General features: G+C 40.3%; 1 non-coding gene across 1 annotated transcript; it reads right to left on the bottom strand.

Moving 5' to 3' along the window:
* Positions 1–13,714: 13,714 nt before the first annotated feature.
* LOC142873234 (small nucleolar RNA U13) lies at positions 13,715–13,815 on the bottom strand. Its single transcript, XR_012921273.1, has one exon. It is a non-coding gene; the product is annotated as a small nucleolar RNA U13 (small nucleolar RNA).
* Positions 13,816–16,084: the final 2,269 nt, after the last annotated feature.

The following is a 16,084-nucleotide window of genomic DNA, read 5'->3' as shown; positions in this document are numbered from 1 at the left end:
CACAGGTAATTTAAATACATTGGAGAATTTGATTTTATATATATGTGTAGCCTGATTAGAGGTTGGGTATTCAAACAAATTCATTTTGAAAACAATATATTTCAAGCAAATTGCCACAGTTTGGCATTATCAAAGTGATTCTGCAATATAATAGGAAGTTATAGATTCTGAATTTTGAATTCTGCTATAGATATATCAATATAAATATGCAAATATATTCTTGTTTGCAAAAACCCAGGCTAGAGTGGATGCAAAGTCAAGAAACCAGACTTTGTGGTGTAAAGGGAAGTCAAAATGTTTAAAGCACTTGTAACAGGAAAAGGACGCATGAACCGGAAGGTATCTAGGTTCATTATAGCAAATAGTAAGTTACAATTTCTCTAAAATATAATTTTGGTAGTTAAGATTTTATCTTTGGAATTGTATGCTATTAGCACTTTTATTTCACAAAGAAAAGCTAAGTGGGAAAATATCTACCCCTTTTTTGTATATATCCCAAATTCTCGAACACTTTGTATTAAAAAGTTTATTAATCAAGATTAGCTCCAAGAAGAGAGGGAAAAATTTTTGTTTAATAACTAGGGGACTATACAGAGTATTTTCTCTTTTATATGACTTTCAATTGAACCTATTTCATAAAAAGATCCTATAATTTGAGGACTGAAAGGATTATTAGGAATCTACTAGATACCCATTTTACTGTTGGGGAAACTGAGGCCCAAGGAAGGTCAATGCAGGCAGACCCATGGCTAGTTCAGAGGCGGGGCCAGGATGTGTTTATCACAGAATGATATCATATAACGACCCTGAGTAGGAGGTATAATATTTTAGGTGATAAGAAAACAGACCCAAGGTGAGGTTTGCCCAGACCCAATGTCATTACAAAAAAAAAAGCCCACATTTATGCTGCCCAGAGGTTCTGCATGTCATTATTGAACTAAGGTTGAAAGCCTTGCTGGTGGAGGAGACCTGGAAAAAAATTACCTGCTTCATCTCAGTGAGTTTAGTCAGGATCTCATTTAAACTGTCCCTAACAAGTAAAATCAGTTCAATGGGAAAGGCTAGGGTGGAAGAGATCTCATGATTTCTTTAGCCCATGATCTCTCTGGTGTCTCTCCAAAGCTTGCTTTAGAACCCGGCTCCATCACTAGGGGCCAAGGAGGCTGCTGTAACAACCACCTCACTCCCCCTTGGCAGTGAGCTAAGAAATTGCTCCTTATATCAAACTTGAAAAATGACACATTCAGATTCACTCCAAATTAACAATCAGCAGGGTTGAATTTTGTTCTGTTTTTGCTTTAGTGAACTTTCAAATGGGGACTATGTATTACTATTAACATTTACATATATATTATTCATATCCCCATGGTGTAGTTTCGAACTCCTCCCTCCACTGCTATCTCCTGGAGAGCTGAAGAACAGCTGGCAGAAACTCAAACTCTCCCTGCCACCAGCTCTTCTCTTATTTTCTCACACCAGTAGGGGTAGGGGTTACTGCCCATAAATACTCCTGGCTTCTCACCCCTAACTAGCTACATGAACTGAAAAGTAAAATGGGCTCCCAAGAGCTCAAAGTCCTTAGCTGCGCCTTTGAGTTAAATACTGCTCTTCAATAACTTCGTTTACCTGTAAACCGGTTGGCCTTCCTTCCTAAGCGGTGGATGCCACTGTGGTGCCTGATTTCTGTGTGTGTAGCTGACCCTGCTGTGACCCTGGGTCAGTTTTTTTCACCTCCTGGGCCTTTGTTTCCACAGCTGTAAAAAGAGTTAAACTATTTATACCACCCTTCACCTTTTTCGCCACACAAGGGCACTGAGTAGCCTTCAACAAATATTTGTGGAATTTAGTTTTCAGAAAAAGGGCTAAGACTAGGAATATTGATGAAATCATTGGACCACTTCAGAAAGTTCTATAAAGTGCAAGAGAGGAAGGAATTATTGCTTGACACTGGAAAATAATGCAGGGAGGGATATTTTTTGTACATTTAACCAGTATCAGAGAGAGCAAAACAAAAGCTTACACAAATACTCTAGCTAGGTACCAGTTAGTGGGGAAAGTAGAAAGGAAAAACTATCCCCTATAGAGGAATCCCTTAGCCACTAATACAAGCCAACATCCTGGCCAAACACAAAAAGAAATTTGTCTCAGCTCTTCAAGTAAAATAATTAATTTTCATAAAAGGCTTCCTTCTGATGGAATCAGACCCTTGTGTTCCTTAAGAACTTAGTTAAGAAATTATTATCATAATACAGAATTTAGAATAGAAGAATGAAAAGAAAAATATCAAAATTTCAAAACTAATGAGTCAAAATATCAGATCACCAGATGATCAGTGTGAATGTTTAGTGATAATTAAATTTTGCCTTTGAAATTGGTTTTCTAACTGCTTTTCTTAGGTTTCTGAAGAATGTATCAATTTAGATATCTTATTTTATAGAAATAAATTATAGATGGTTAGAAGAAAAACTGGAGTCTCTTAAAACCAATTGTGAGATATTCTAAACCAAACTAAAGGTAAACAAAATATCATTAAACTGGGATCATATATATTGGACTTAAAGAATTTAAAGTGCTCCATTCAAATATCTATATTTATTTCTATTCCTGATAGCTTCTTGAAATATTCTGTAAGAATTGCTTAGAAAAGAAGACAGATAAGATTTTTATTTATGATGCAGTGACTATGCCTGCCTTGGACTTTTCCTCTTCAGAGTTGAAATGTTCATTTGAGCAACATTTAAGAAAGAGGAATTTTTCCATAGTATTAAAGAACTTCAACATAGTTGTTCCTCTTTGCAAAATAGCTTTAGCAGTGGTGCATTTAAAAAACTAACAAAAATAATGGGAATAGCAGGGCTCTGAGATAGAGAGGAAAGAAAAAGATACTGCAGATAAAATTTTTAAAAATATTTGAAATAAGTACAATTATAGCTCTCAGCTTTATTACTCAGTGATTATGAGTATCCCCATGCATTTTATGTGTTCAGTTTATTCTCATAAAATGATGGAGAGAGAAGGTTGGTGGAGCAAGCTGCATGATTTAGGAGCCATTTCTTTACATTCAAAAGAATGTAAAGGAAAAAAATGCAGTTCATTGGAATTTATTGAAAGAGATCTAGCTGGTGGTTTTACTTATGATACTTCAAATTTTTACAGAGACTAAAATTTTCATAGTCTAGGCAAATTAAAAGGAAATTTCGTTAACACAAATTGTGTTTTGTGAATGTAAACGAAGAGCCTTGACAATAACTTAGTAGAAAAGTTTATTTAGCTTATTTGGTTTATAGCTCTGAGTGCTTACAAAAATAAAAACCATTTAATCTGGCCCTGCTACTTTGGAGTTATTAATAATGCAAATATAGGATAAGAGATTTTTATTTTATAAAACTTTGATTCCACTTCAAAATTTTAAATGTTTTTTTGTTTGTTTGTTTGTTTGTTTGTTTGTTTGTTTTAAGACAGAGTCTTGCTTTGTTGCCCAGGCTAGATTAAATGTATTTTTAATGAGAAAAGTCATTATGGTCTAAATCAGAACTAATAATTATTTGAAAACAAGAAAAACAACCAAACTTCGGTTTATTTGTTCTTTTAATTCCTGAGCTGTTATGTTTTCCATGTTGAAAATCTTTCATATACGTGACACATTCAAATGTAGGCATATTATGTACTTCAAATTTTAAACTCTCCTCCTTTTTATTTGTTCTTTTTATTTTGTAATATAACGAACTTGACTAAAAATAGTTATGTATCAAGTATTCTGTAGTTTAGAATACATTTGTATTGTAGGCTGGTCTACTGAGTCATTATTTTCCATGGAGGTTTTCCTGATCCTTGCAACTGGAAATAATCTCTCCTTCCTCTGATTTCAGAATTTTAAAATGTGAATTTGACATAGTACTTTGTTTATGATAAAACACTTACCATATTTAAAAAATTTTCATACTTATCTTCTCTATTAGAATTGAAAGTGATTAGCAAGGTCTGATTTATCTTTATATGTAAGTAAATCCCACAGGGCAGAGATTTTTTTTTTTTTTGGTCTGTGTTGTTCACTACTAATTTTCCAATACCTTAAATTGTGCTTAGTACATAATATATACTTAATAAATATTTGTCCAATAAATGCATGATACTGTCTAACATCCAGCCTTCTCTGTAGCAAGTCCTCAATAAAAGTTGTTGAACATACAAATGCTGAGGGATTTTTTGTGCAAATACATACTCCACCCCACCCCCTGAAACAGTTCCTTTGGGATTGAGAATATAGACCAATTTTTCTGAATCAAAATATCTTGAAGCATTATGGTTTCCAATTTATTTATTTATTTCTTGAGACAGAGTCTCACTCTATGGCCGGGGCTAGAGTGCCGTGGCATCAGCCTAGCTCACAGCAACCTCAAACTCCTAGGCTCAAGCAATCCTTCTGCCTCAGCCTCCTCAATAACTGGGACTACAGGCATGCGCCACCATGCCTGGCTAATTTTTTCTATATATTTTAGTTGGCCAATTAATTTCTATTTTTAGTAGAAATGGAGTCTCACTCTTACTCAGGCTGGTTTCGAACTCCTGACCTTTAGCTATCCTCCCGCCTCAGCCTCCCAGAGTGCTAGGATTACAGGTGTGAGCCACCTCGGCCAGCTGGTTTCAGTTTTCTAAGGGTGATGAAAAGTCTTTGGTCATAATTCAATATCAGTACATTCTTGTCAGAGCATCATAAACTTTTATTACTTCATATACAGAGTACCATTTAAGAAATAAAAACAGAGAGCAGAACTGAATTTAAAGGAAATTTTTTTGAGGCTTGCTATGGATGATTTTTGTCACATTTGGCAAAATATACTGAGTAAACATGAGGTTTTTATGATGTCTGTTTGAACAGAAGATGTCAACATTGGCCTGTAGAAGAACTAGTCTACAATCTAAACTTCAACAGTAGAATTCACAAGTTAAAAAGTAAAGTTGCAGAAAATCTCATGTAATTATCAAATGGAATTCTAAGAAGTTACAGCAAGTTTATTTCACTTTTCTATTTTAAGATAGTTATAATTTCAAATAGTTAAAATATATTCTGTGGTTTTTATGGGATCTTTCTATTTGTTTGTTTCTATCTTCTTTGAGATGGTGTCTAAGCTATGTTGCCCAGACTGGCCTCAAACCCAGAGATCCTCCCACTTCAGTCTCCTGAGTAGCTGGGACCACAGGCATGTGCCACTGTGCCAGGCTGGGATCCTTCATTTTTACATTTCTTATTTCACAATGGGCAATATCAAATAGTTAGCACTATCCAAAATGTATTGTCATAGAGTTCCATCCTGTGGTTAGCTAACAAAAAATTATGTAATCCCTAGATTCTGAAAATGGTGAATATAGCAGATACATTTTCCTGTAAAAACTTTAACATATTGGGAATAATTTGAACTGGATTTCTTTCAAATCTGCAATTCTCTAAGTGTCATCAAGAAACATTTGGTGGCCGGGCGCTGTGGCTCACGCCTGTAATCCTAGCTCTCTGGGAGGCCGAGGCGGGTGGATCGTTGGAGCTCAGAAGTTCAAGACCAGCCTGAGCAAGAGCCGAGACCCCGTCTCTACTAAAAATAAAAAAAAAAAAAAAAAAAAAAAAAAAACGTTAATTGGCCAACTGAAAATGAAAAAAAAAAAAAAAAAGAAACATTTGGTGAGGCCGGGCACAGTGGCTCACGCCTCTAATCCTAGCACTCTGGGAGGCCGACGCTGGTGGATCCTTTGAGCTCAGGAGTTGGAGACAAGCCTGAGCAAGAGTGAGACCCCGGTTTCTACCAAAAAAAAAAAAATAGAAAAACTTAGCAGGCATGGTGGCACATGCCTGTAGTCCCAGCTATTCAGGAGGCTGAGGCAGGAGGATTGCTTGTGCCCAGGAGTTTGAGGTTGCTGTGAGCTAGGCCCACGCCACAGCGCTCACTATAGCCGAGGCAACAGAGTGAGACTCTGTGTCAAAAAAAAAAAAATGAAAGAAAGAAAGAAACTTTGGTAAAATAATGTTTACTTATTTATTCAGCAAATATTTGTTCCGGCCAGGCGCAGTGGCTCATGCCTGTAATCCTAGCACTCTGGGAGGCCGAGGCAGGAGGATGGCTCGAGGTCAGGAATTCAAAACCAGCCTGAGCAAGAGTGAGACCCCATCTCTACTAAAAATAGAAAGAAATTAATTGGCCAACTAAAAATATATAGAAAAAATTAGCCGGGCATGGTGGCGCATGTCTGTAGTCCCTGGTACTCTGGAGGCTGAGGCAGAAAGATTGCTTGAGCCCAGGAATTTGAGGTTGTTGTGAGCTAGGCTGATGCCATGGCACTCAGCCAGGGCAACAGAGTGAGACTCTGTCTCGAAAAAAAAAAAAATTTGTTTGCAAAAAGGTACAGGGCCCTCTCCCTATGAATTATACACATGAATGCATAAAGTGTGGTCCTTGCCTACCACGCTATAACAGGCAGCATATAAATGTCATTCATAAAAATGTCAGGAATGGGGGCGAGGTGACTCACACCTGTAATCCTAGCACTCTGGGAAGCTGAGGCAGGTGGGATCATTCAAGGTCAAGAGTTCAAAACTAGCCTGAGCAAGAGCGAGACCCCACCTAGACTTGGTGGCTCATGCCTGTAATCCCAGCACTTTGGGAGGCCAAAGTGGGAGGAAAACCTGAGGCCAAGAGCGAGATCCCATCTCTACTAAAAATAGAAAGAAATTGGCCTGCGCAGTGGCTCATGCCTGTAATCCTAGCACTCTGGGAGGCCGAGGCGGGTGGATTGCTCAAGGTCAGGAGTTCAAAACCAGCCTGAGCAAGAGCGAGACCCGTCTCTACTATAAATAGACAGAAATTAATTGGCCAACTAATGTATATAGAATAAATCAGCCGGGCATCGTGGCGCATGCCTGTAGTCCCAGCTACTCAGGAGGCTGAGGCAGGAGGATTGCTTGAGCCCAGGAGTTTGAGGTTGCTGTGAGCTAGACTGACACCAAGGCACTCTAGCCCCAGCAACTTTGTCTCAAAAACACACAAAAATGTCAGGGATGTACCCCAATATGTCCTTAGCTTTCTTTCTTTTTTTTAAAGGCTAGTCAAGAGAAGCAGTGGGAGTGGAGAAGGATCAAAGAAATCTATAACTGGTTGTGATCAATTAGTTGTAAACACCAGTGCACTTAGACCAGCCCTTAGCTTTCTTTAATGGCCCATTTTTTTTTTATTTTTGCTAATTGACTTTATAATAATCAATGGCCCAGCTTTTATTTAGGGATTTATCTAAACCCTTCTTTAGCATATCTGAATTAGGTTATAGATATGAAAATACCAAAATTCTTTCAAAAAATACTTCTATCAAATAAAAGATTTTTTAATTTTCAAACCATCCTCTAGCAGATATTTTTCAGTTAATAATACTTGTTCTGGCCAGGCATGGTGGTTCATGCCTATAATCCTAGCACTCTGGGAGACCAAGGTGGGAGGATGGTTTGAGCTCAGGTGTTCGAGAGCAGCCTGAGCAAGAACAAGACCCCTGACTCTTCTATAAATAGAAATAAATTAGCCAAACAGCACGGTGGCATGTCCTTGTAGTCCTAACCACTCTGGAGGCTGAGGCAGGAGTATCACTGGAGCCCAGGAGTTTGAGGTTGCTGTGAGATAGGGTGATGCCACGGCACTCTAGCCCAGGCAACAGAGCGAGACTCTGTCTCAAAATAAGTAAATAAATACAATTCTAACATCGATTTAAAAAAAATCATTTTGACTATATTCAGGTGTACAATTCGGTGGCATTTAGGACATTCGCAATATTGTGCAACCATTACCACTCACTATCTAGTTCTAGAACATTTTCATCATCCCAAAAGGTAACCCCATCTAGCATCACTTTTTTTTTTTTTTTTTTTTTTGAGACAGAGTCTCACTTTGTTGTCCAGGCTAGAGTGAGTGCCGTGGCGTCAGCCTAGCTCACAGCAACCTCAAACTCCTGGGCTTGAGTGATCCTTCTGCCTCAGCCTCCCGAGTAGCTGGGACTACAGGCAATCTAGCATCACTTTTAAGGAAATAGAGCACAGACATAATTCATAGACCACTGGACATCACTTATTTTTATGATTTTACTGCTTATAAAATTAAACATGACTCCTAGCCAAAGCATTAGTCCTAGCCCAGGAGTTTGAGGTTGCTGTGAGCTAGGCTGACACCATGGCACTCACTCTAGCCTGGGCAACAAAGCGAGACTCTGTCTCAAAAAAAAAAAGCATTAGTCCTCATTTTTCACCTGTATATAGGCTGAAACCATTAAGATTCAAGAAATCAAAACGGATTAAACTCATACTTTAATAACACATATTAAAACTATAAAGTAACATGTCACGGTTCTATTTATGAGTACATGTGTGGTGTATTTTTATTTATTTATTTGTTTGTTTATTTATTTATTTATTTTTGAGACAGAGTCTCACTCTTGCTCGGGCTAGAGTGCCATGGCATCAGCCTAGCTCACAGCAACCTCAAACTCCTGGGCTCAAGCAATCCTCCTGCCTCAGCCTCCCGAGTAGCTGGGACTATAGGCATGTGCCACCATGCCTGGCTAATTTTTTTCTATATATATTAGTTGGCCAATTAATTTCTTTCTATTTATAGTAGAGACAGGGTCTCGCTCTTGCTCAGGCTGGTTTCGAACTCCTGACCTCGAGCAATCCTCCCGCCTCGGCTTCGGCCTCCCAGAGTGCTAGGATCACAGGTGTATTCTTATTTATTAAGCTATGGTTTTATCTCTTGAGTGATATTTTAAAATCTTTATAAATTTTCTGTTTGTCTAATATCCACTATGCTACTAGTTGCATTTTTCTCAGAATATGGGACCTTAATTTGTTTTCCCAAAATATTATTCTATTTAAAAATTTACATGCATTGTATTAAAGTAAGTGAAATTCCATTCCACATGCTGGCGAGCCCAGGAGGAGTAATTCATACCACAAATAGTTCTCTGAGGAATTGAGCTGCTCCATCTTCCTTTCATTCTTACTTTTAAAAGTAAGATTTTTTTTCTAGCTTTTTGTTTCATAATAATTGGAATATGCTTTAGCCACAATGGTCTCCTTTTTCAAATTATAGGTTTGAGATTTTTAATTTTTAAGTAAATTTATACTTACCAAAAAATTGAAATAATACCACAATGAACGCCCATACACCTTTTTGGTTTATCTTTGTATCTGTATGTACACTGGTTTTTTGTTTATTTAAACTATTTGATAGAAGTCTGCAGTCATCATGACACTTCAACCCTAAATATTTCTGCCTGTATCTTCTAAGAATAATAATATTCTTCCATAGATTTAGAATGCCATTTTCACACTTCAGAAAATTAACATCCAGTATATATAGTCCAAATTTAATGTCTCCAATTAACCCCAATTATTTTTTATTGCTGTTTTTTAAATTTATTTATTTATTTAGAGACAGAGTCTTGCTTCTTCACCCAGGCTGGAGTGCAGTGGCAGGATCATAGCTCACTGCAGCTTCAAACTCCTGGGCTCAAGTGATCCTCCTGCCTCAGCCTTCAGAGCAACAGGGACTACAGGCCTGTGCCATCACCCATAGCTAATAATTTTTTTAATTTTTTGTAGAGAGGGAGTCTTGCTGTTTCCCCAGCTGGTCTAGCCTCAGCCTCCCAAAGTGCTAGGATTACAGGCATGAGCCACCATCCCTGGCCTGATGTTTTATTTTATTAGATCCAGGTTGCAATAAAAATTTTTGTTGTTGTTCTTAAGTAAAATTAGCAGAGGCCCAATTGAGGTTTAAGCATCGATGATGGAAATTGTACCTTTTTAGCGTCTATTAATTAATTAATTAATTAATATGTTTTTTTGAGACAGAGTCTGGCTCTGCTGCCTGGGCTAGAGTGCCATGGTATCAGCCTAGCTCACAGCAACCTCAAACTCCTGGGCTCAAGTAATCCTCCTGCCTCAGCCTCCCAAGTAGCTGGGACTACAGGTGTGTGCCACCACACCCAGCTAATTTCTTTCTATGTTTACGAGAGACATGGTCTCTGGTCTCCCTCTTGCTCAGGCTACTCTGGAATTTCTGGCCTTGGGCAATCCTCAGGTCTCAACCTCCCAGAGTGCTAGGATTACAGGCATGAGCCACCATGCCTGGCTGTGTCCTTTAATCTAGAGAACTTCACCCCCACCCCACCCCAGCTTTCCAGCGTGGTGGCTTTGTAGAATGTCTCACATTCTCAATTTTTTTAGATTATTTCCTCCAAATTACATTCAGGTTAAACAATTTTGGCAACAATAGTCATAAGAAAAGTTGTAAATTATATTGTATTACATCAGGAGCCTTATGTTGGTGATGCTAAATTTGATTACTTTGGTAATGTGGTGAATGCCACAGTTCCATTGTGAAGAAATATTCTTTTCTCTTATAATTAATAATTAATCTAAAATAATAATAATAATAATCTGTGGCATGATACTTTGAATTCATGTAAATATCCTTTTCTCCACCAACCATTCACCCAATGGTTTTATTTATTTATTTGAGACAGAGTCTCACTTTGTTGCCCAGGCTAGAGTGAGTGCCGTGGTGTGAGCCTAGCTCACAGCAACCTCAAACTCCTGGGCTCAAGCAATCCTCCTGCCTCAGCCTCCCGAGTACCTGGGACTACAGGCATGCGCCACCATGCCCGGCTAATTTTTTCTATATATATTAGTTGGCCAATTAATTTCTTTCTATTTATAGTAGAGACAGGGTCTCGCTATTGCTCAGGCTGGTTTCGAACTCCTGACCTCAAGCAATCCACCCGCCTCGGCCTCCCAGAGTGCTAGGATTACAGGAGTGAGCCACCCGGCCCTTTGCTCTTATAATTAATAAGTAATCTGTGTCATGATACTTTTTTTTTTTTTTTTTTGAGACCGAGTCTTGCTTTGTTGCCCAGGTTAGAGTGAGTGCCCTAGCGTCAGCCTAGCTCACAGCAACCTCAAACTCCTCGGCTCAAGCGATCCTCCTGCCTCAGCCTCCCGAGTAGCTGGGACTATAGGCATGCGCCACCATGCCCGGCTGATTTTTTGTATATATATTTTTAGTTGGTCAATTAATTTCTTTCTATTTTTAGTAGAGACGGGGTCTCGCTCTTCCTCAGGCTGGTTTCGAACTCCTAACCTCATGTAATCCGCCCGCCTCGGCCTCCCAAAGTGCTAGGATTACAGGCGTGAGCCACTGCACCTGGCCTTGTAGCATGATACTTTGAATTCATGGAAATATCCTTTTCTCCATCAACCATTCACCCAGTGGTTTTATTTATTTATTTATTTATTTATTTATTTATTTATTTATTTGAGACAGAGTTTCACTTTGTTGCCCAGGCTAGAGTGAGTGCTGTGGCATCAGCCTAGCTCACAGCAACCTCAAACTCCTGGGCTCAAGGGATCCTCCTGCCTCAGCCTCCCAAGTAGCTGGGACTATAGGCATGCGCCACCATGCCCGGCTAATTTTTTCTATATATATATTAGTTGCCCAATTAATTTCTTTCTATTTATAGTAGAGACGGGGTCTTGCTCTTGCTCAGGCTGGTTTCAAACTCCTGACCTTGAGCAATCCGCCCGCCTCAGCCTCCCAGAGTGCCAGGATTACAGGTGTGAGCTACTGTGCCCTGCCTATTTATTTATTTATTTTTGAGACAGAGTCTCACTCTGTTGCCTGGGCCAGAGTGCTGTGGCATCAGCCTAATTTACAGCAACCTCAAACTCCTGGGCTCAAGCAATCCTTCAGCCTCAGTCTCCTGAGTAGCTGGGACTACAGGCATGCGCCCCCATACCTGGCTAATTTTTCCATATATTTTTCGTGTCCGACTAATTTCTTTCTGTTTTTAGTAGAGAAGGGGTCTCACTCTTGCTCAGGCTGGTCTTGGACCTCTGACCTGGAGGGATCCTCCCAGCTTTGCCTCCCAGAGTGCTAGGATTACAGGTGTGAGCCACTGTGCCTGGCCAGTTTTTGGGTTTTTTTGAGACAGAATCACACTCTGTTGCCTGGGCTAGAGTGCCACCATGGCATTACCCGAGCTCACAGCAACCTTGAACTCCTGGGCTCAAGCAATCCTCCTGCCTCAGCCTCCAGAGTAGCTGGGACTACACGTGCGCACCACCACACCTGGCTGATTTCTTTTTATTTTTAGTAGAGAGTAGGGTCTTGCTCTTGCTGAGGCTGGTCTCAAACTCTTGACCTCAAGTGATCCTCTGGTCTCAGCCTCCTAGAGTGCTAGGATTACAGGCCTGAGCCTCCACACTCGGCCCACCTAATGGTTTTAGAATCTATTAATAATCTTTGTCTGATCTCTTATATTGAGGACTGCAAAATGATTTTATCATTTGTAAATTTATTAACTGGGATTCATCTATATCAGGGGACATCAAACTTTTTTTTTTTTTTTTTTTTGAGACAGAGTCTTGCTTTGTTGCCCAGGCTAGAGTGAGTGCCGTGGCGTCAGCCTAGCTCACAGCAACCTCAAACTCCTGGGCTCAAGCGATCCTCCTGCCTCAGCCTCTCAAGTAGCTGGGACTACAGGCATGCGCCACCATGCCCAGCTAATTTTTTCTATATACATTAGTTGGCCAATTAATTTCTTTCTATTTATAGTAGAGACGGGGGTCTCGCTCTTGCTCAGGCTGGTTTCGATCTCCTGACCTCGAGCAGTCCGCCCGCCTCGGCCTCCCAGAGTGCTAGGATTACAGGCGTGAGCCACCCTGCCGGGCCGACATCAAACTTTTTAAACAGGGGGCCAGTTTCCTGTCCCTCAGACTATTGGAGGGCCGGACTGTAGTTAAAAAAACTATGAAGGCTGGGTGTGGTGGCTCATGCCTGTAATCCTGGCACTCGGGGAGGCCGTGGCCGGCAGATTGCTTGAGGTCAGGAGTTTGAAACCAGCCTGAGCAAGAGCGAGACCCCGTCTCTACTATAAACAGAAAGAAATTAATTGACCAACTAAAAATATATATACAAAAAATTAGGCCGGGCGCGGTGGCTCACGCCTGTAATCCTAGCACTCTGGGAGGCCGAGGCGGGCGGATTGCTCGAGGTTGGGAGTTCGAAACCATCCTGAGCGAGACCCCGTCTCTACTAAAAATAGAAAGAAATTAATTGACCAACTAAAAATATATATACAAAAAATTAGCCGGGCATGGTGGTGCATGCCTGTAGTCCTAGCTACTCGGGAGGCTGAGGCAGGAGGATCGCTTGAGCCCAGGAGTTTGAGGTTGCTGTGAGCTAGGCTGACGCCACAGCACTCACTCTAGCCAGGGCAACAAAAGTGAGACTCTGTCTCAAAAAAAAAAAAAAAAAAAAATTAGCCCGGCATGGTGGCGCATGCCTGAAGTTCCAGCTACTCGGGAGGCTGAGGCAGGAGGATGGCTTGAGCCCAGGAGATTGAGGTTGCTGTGAGCTAGGCTGATGGCACAGCACTCACTCTAGCCTGGACAACAAAGTGAGACTCTGTCTCAAAAAAATAAAAATAAAAAAATGAAAAATAAAAAAAAACTATGAACAAATTCCTATGCACACTGCACATATCTTATTTTGAAGTACAAAAACAAACAGGCAAAAACACCCTCATGTGGCCTGCGGACCGTAGTTTGAGGACGCCTGATCTATATAGAACTTTCTCTTTTTCTTTCTGATCCTCTTTCCATATATATTTTATTCTCCTTTCTTTTAATTTTTCTCACATTTGACAAGTGCCAAAATAACAAGGTTTGAATGAGGCACATCTCATACATGAGTGTGAAAACTGAATCATAACGCTAATGAACTACGAAAGGATAGTTTTTTATTTTTAAGAGTTTGTGTGTGTGTGTACTATACACACAGGCACATATAGTGTACACATGCACACCTATGTAGATTCACCCTTTATTTGTGATGTATGTTTACAAATATTTTCTGCTGTTTGTCTTTTCTCTTCTGACTTTGTTTATGGTGTTTGTCAGTTTCATTTCTATGTAGAGGTTATCATGTTATCATTTTCTTTTATTGTAACTAGATTTTGAGTCCTTAGAAAGGATGTTTCCACATCCAGATTATAAAGAAATTTGCTTATGTTTTCTTCTTACACTGGCAAGGTTTTATTAATTGCATTTAAATCACTGTGTCATTCTGTATTTATATGTATAGTCATAAGGTGTCCTAACAAAAAGTTAATCATTGCTCTAACGATTTCAGAAGGCTATGTCTATTATATACTAATTTTCCATATGTACATTGATCTATTACTAGATTTTATCTTATGTTCCACTGATCTGCCTGTCTATTCACGGACTAAAATCCCACTGTTCTAATTATGGAGGTTTTATAGCATTATAATATCTGGGAAGCATAATTTCTCTTTGTATCTTTTCCCCTGAGCATTTTCCTAGGTATTCCAACAGGCTGAGTTTTGCATATAAACTTTAGAATTATATTATCTCTTTTTTTTTTTTTTTTTTTTTGAGACAGAGTCTCACTTTGTTGTCCAGGCTAGAGTGAGTGCCGTGGCGTCAGCCTAGCTCACAGCAACCTCAAACTCCTGGGCTCAAGCGATCCTCCTGCCTCAGCCTCCCGAGTAGCTGGGACTACAGGCATGTGCCACCATGCCCGGCTAATTTTATATATATATATCAGTTGGCCAATTAATTTCTTTCTATTTATAGTAGAGACGGGGTCTCGCTGTTGCTCAGGCTGGTTTTGAACTCCTGACCTTGAGCAATCTGCCCGCCTCGGCCTCCCAAGAGCTAGGATTACAGGCGTGAGCCACAGCGCCCGGCCTATATTATCTCTTTCCAAAAAGAAAAGGAAAAAAAAGTTGGACATGGGATATAAGGAAACTCTCTAAAGTTACCACTCAGCTTTGATATGAACCTAAAACTACTCTAAAAAATAAAGTTGTTTTTTTTTGAGACGGAGTCTCACTTTATGGCCCCGGCTAGAGTGCCGAGGCATCAGCCTAGCTCACAGCAACCTCAAACTCCTGGGCTCAAGCAATCCTCCTGCCTCAGCCTCCCGAGTAGCGAGTAGCTGGGACTACAGGCATGTGCCACCATGCCCGGCTAATTTTTTCTATATATATCAGTTGGCCAATTAATTTCTTTCTATTTATAGTAGAGACGGGGTCTCGCTGTTGCTCAGGCTGGTTTTGAACTCCTGACCTTGAGCAATCCGCCCGCCTCGGCCTCCCAAGAGCTAGGATTACAGGCGTGAGCCACAGCGCCCGGCCTATATTATCTCTTTCCAAAAAGAAAAGGAAAAAAAAGTTGGACATGGGATATAAGGAAACTCTCTAAAGTTACCACTCAGCTTTGATATGAACCTAAAACTACTCTAAAAAATAAAGTTGTTTTTTTTTGAGACGGAGTCTCACTTTATGGCCCCGGCTAGAGTGCCGAGGCATCAGCCTAGCTCACAGCAACCTCAAACTCCTGGGCTCAAGCAATCCTCCTGCCTCAGCCTCCCGAGTAGCTGGGACTACAGGCATGCGCCACCATGCCCGGCTAATTTTTTCTATATATATTAGTTGGCCAATTAATTTCTTTCTATTTATAGTAGAGACGGGGTCTCGCTCTTGCTCAAGCTGGTTTCGAACTCCTGACCTTGAGCAATCTGCCCGCCTCGGCCTCTCAGAGTGCTAGGATTACAGGCGTGAGCCACCGTGCCTGGCCTAGTATTCAGCTTTCATGTCTGTTTAGCCTTTTTAAATCTGGATTGTTCCTCATTCTTTGTCTTTGATAATATGAACATTTTTTTTTTTAAGACAGCGTCTCAGTTTGTTGCCCAGGCTAGAGTGAGTGCCATGGTGTCAGCTTAGCTCACAGCAACCTCAAACTCCTGGGCTCAAGCAATCCTTCTGCCTCAGCCTCCCAAGTAGCTGGGACTACAGGCATGCGCCACCATGCCCAGCTAATTTATATATATATGTACATATATATATATATTTTAGTTAGCCAATTAATTTCTATTTATAGTAGAGACGGGGATCTCGCTCTTGCTTAGGCTGGTCTCGAACTCTGGACCTTGAGCAATCCACCTGCCTCAGCTCCCAGAGTGCTAGGGTTAATATG

The sequence above is a fragment of the Microcebus murinus genome, chromosome 9, assembly GCF_040939455.1.
Source record: "Microcebus murinus isolate Inina chromosome 9, M.murinus_Inina_mat1.0, whole genome shotgun sequence".
NCBI lineage: Eukaryota > Metazoa > Chordata > Mammalia > Primates > Cheirogaleidae > Microcebus > Microcebus murinus.
The sequence above is the reverse complement of the archived record's forward strand: the minus strand, read 5'-3'. Positions and strand labels throughout refer to the sequence as shown.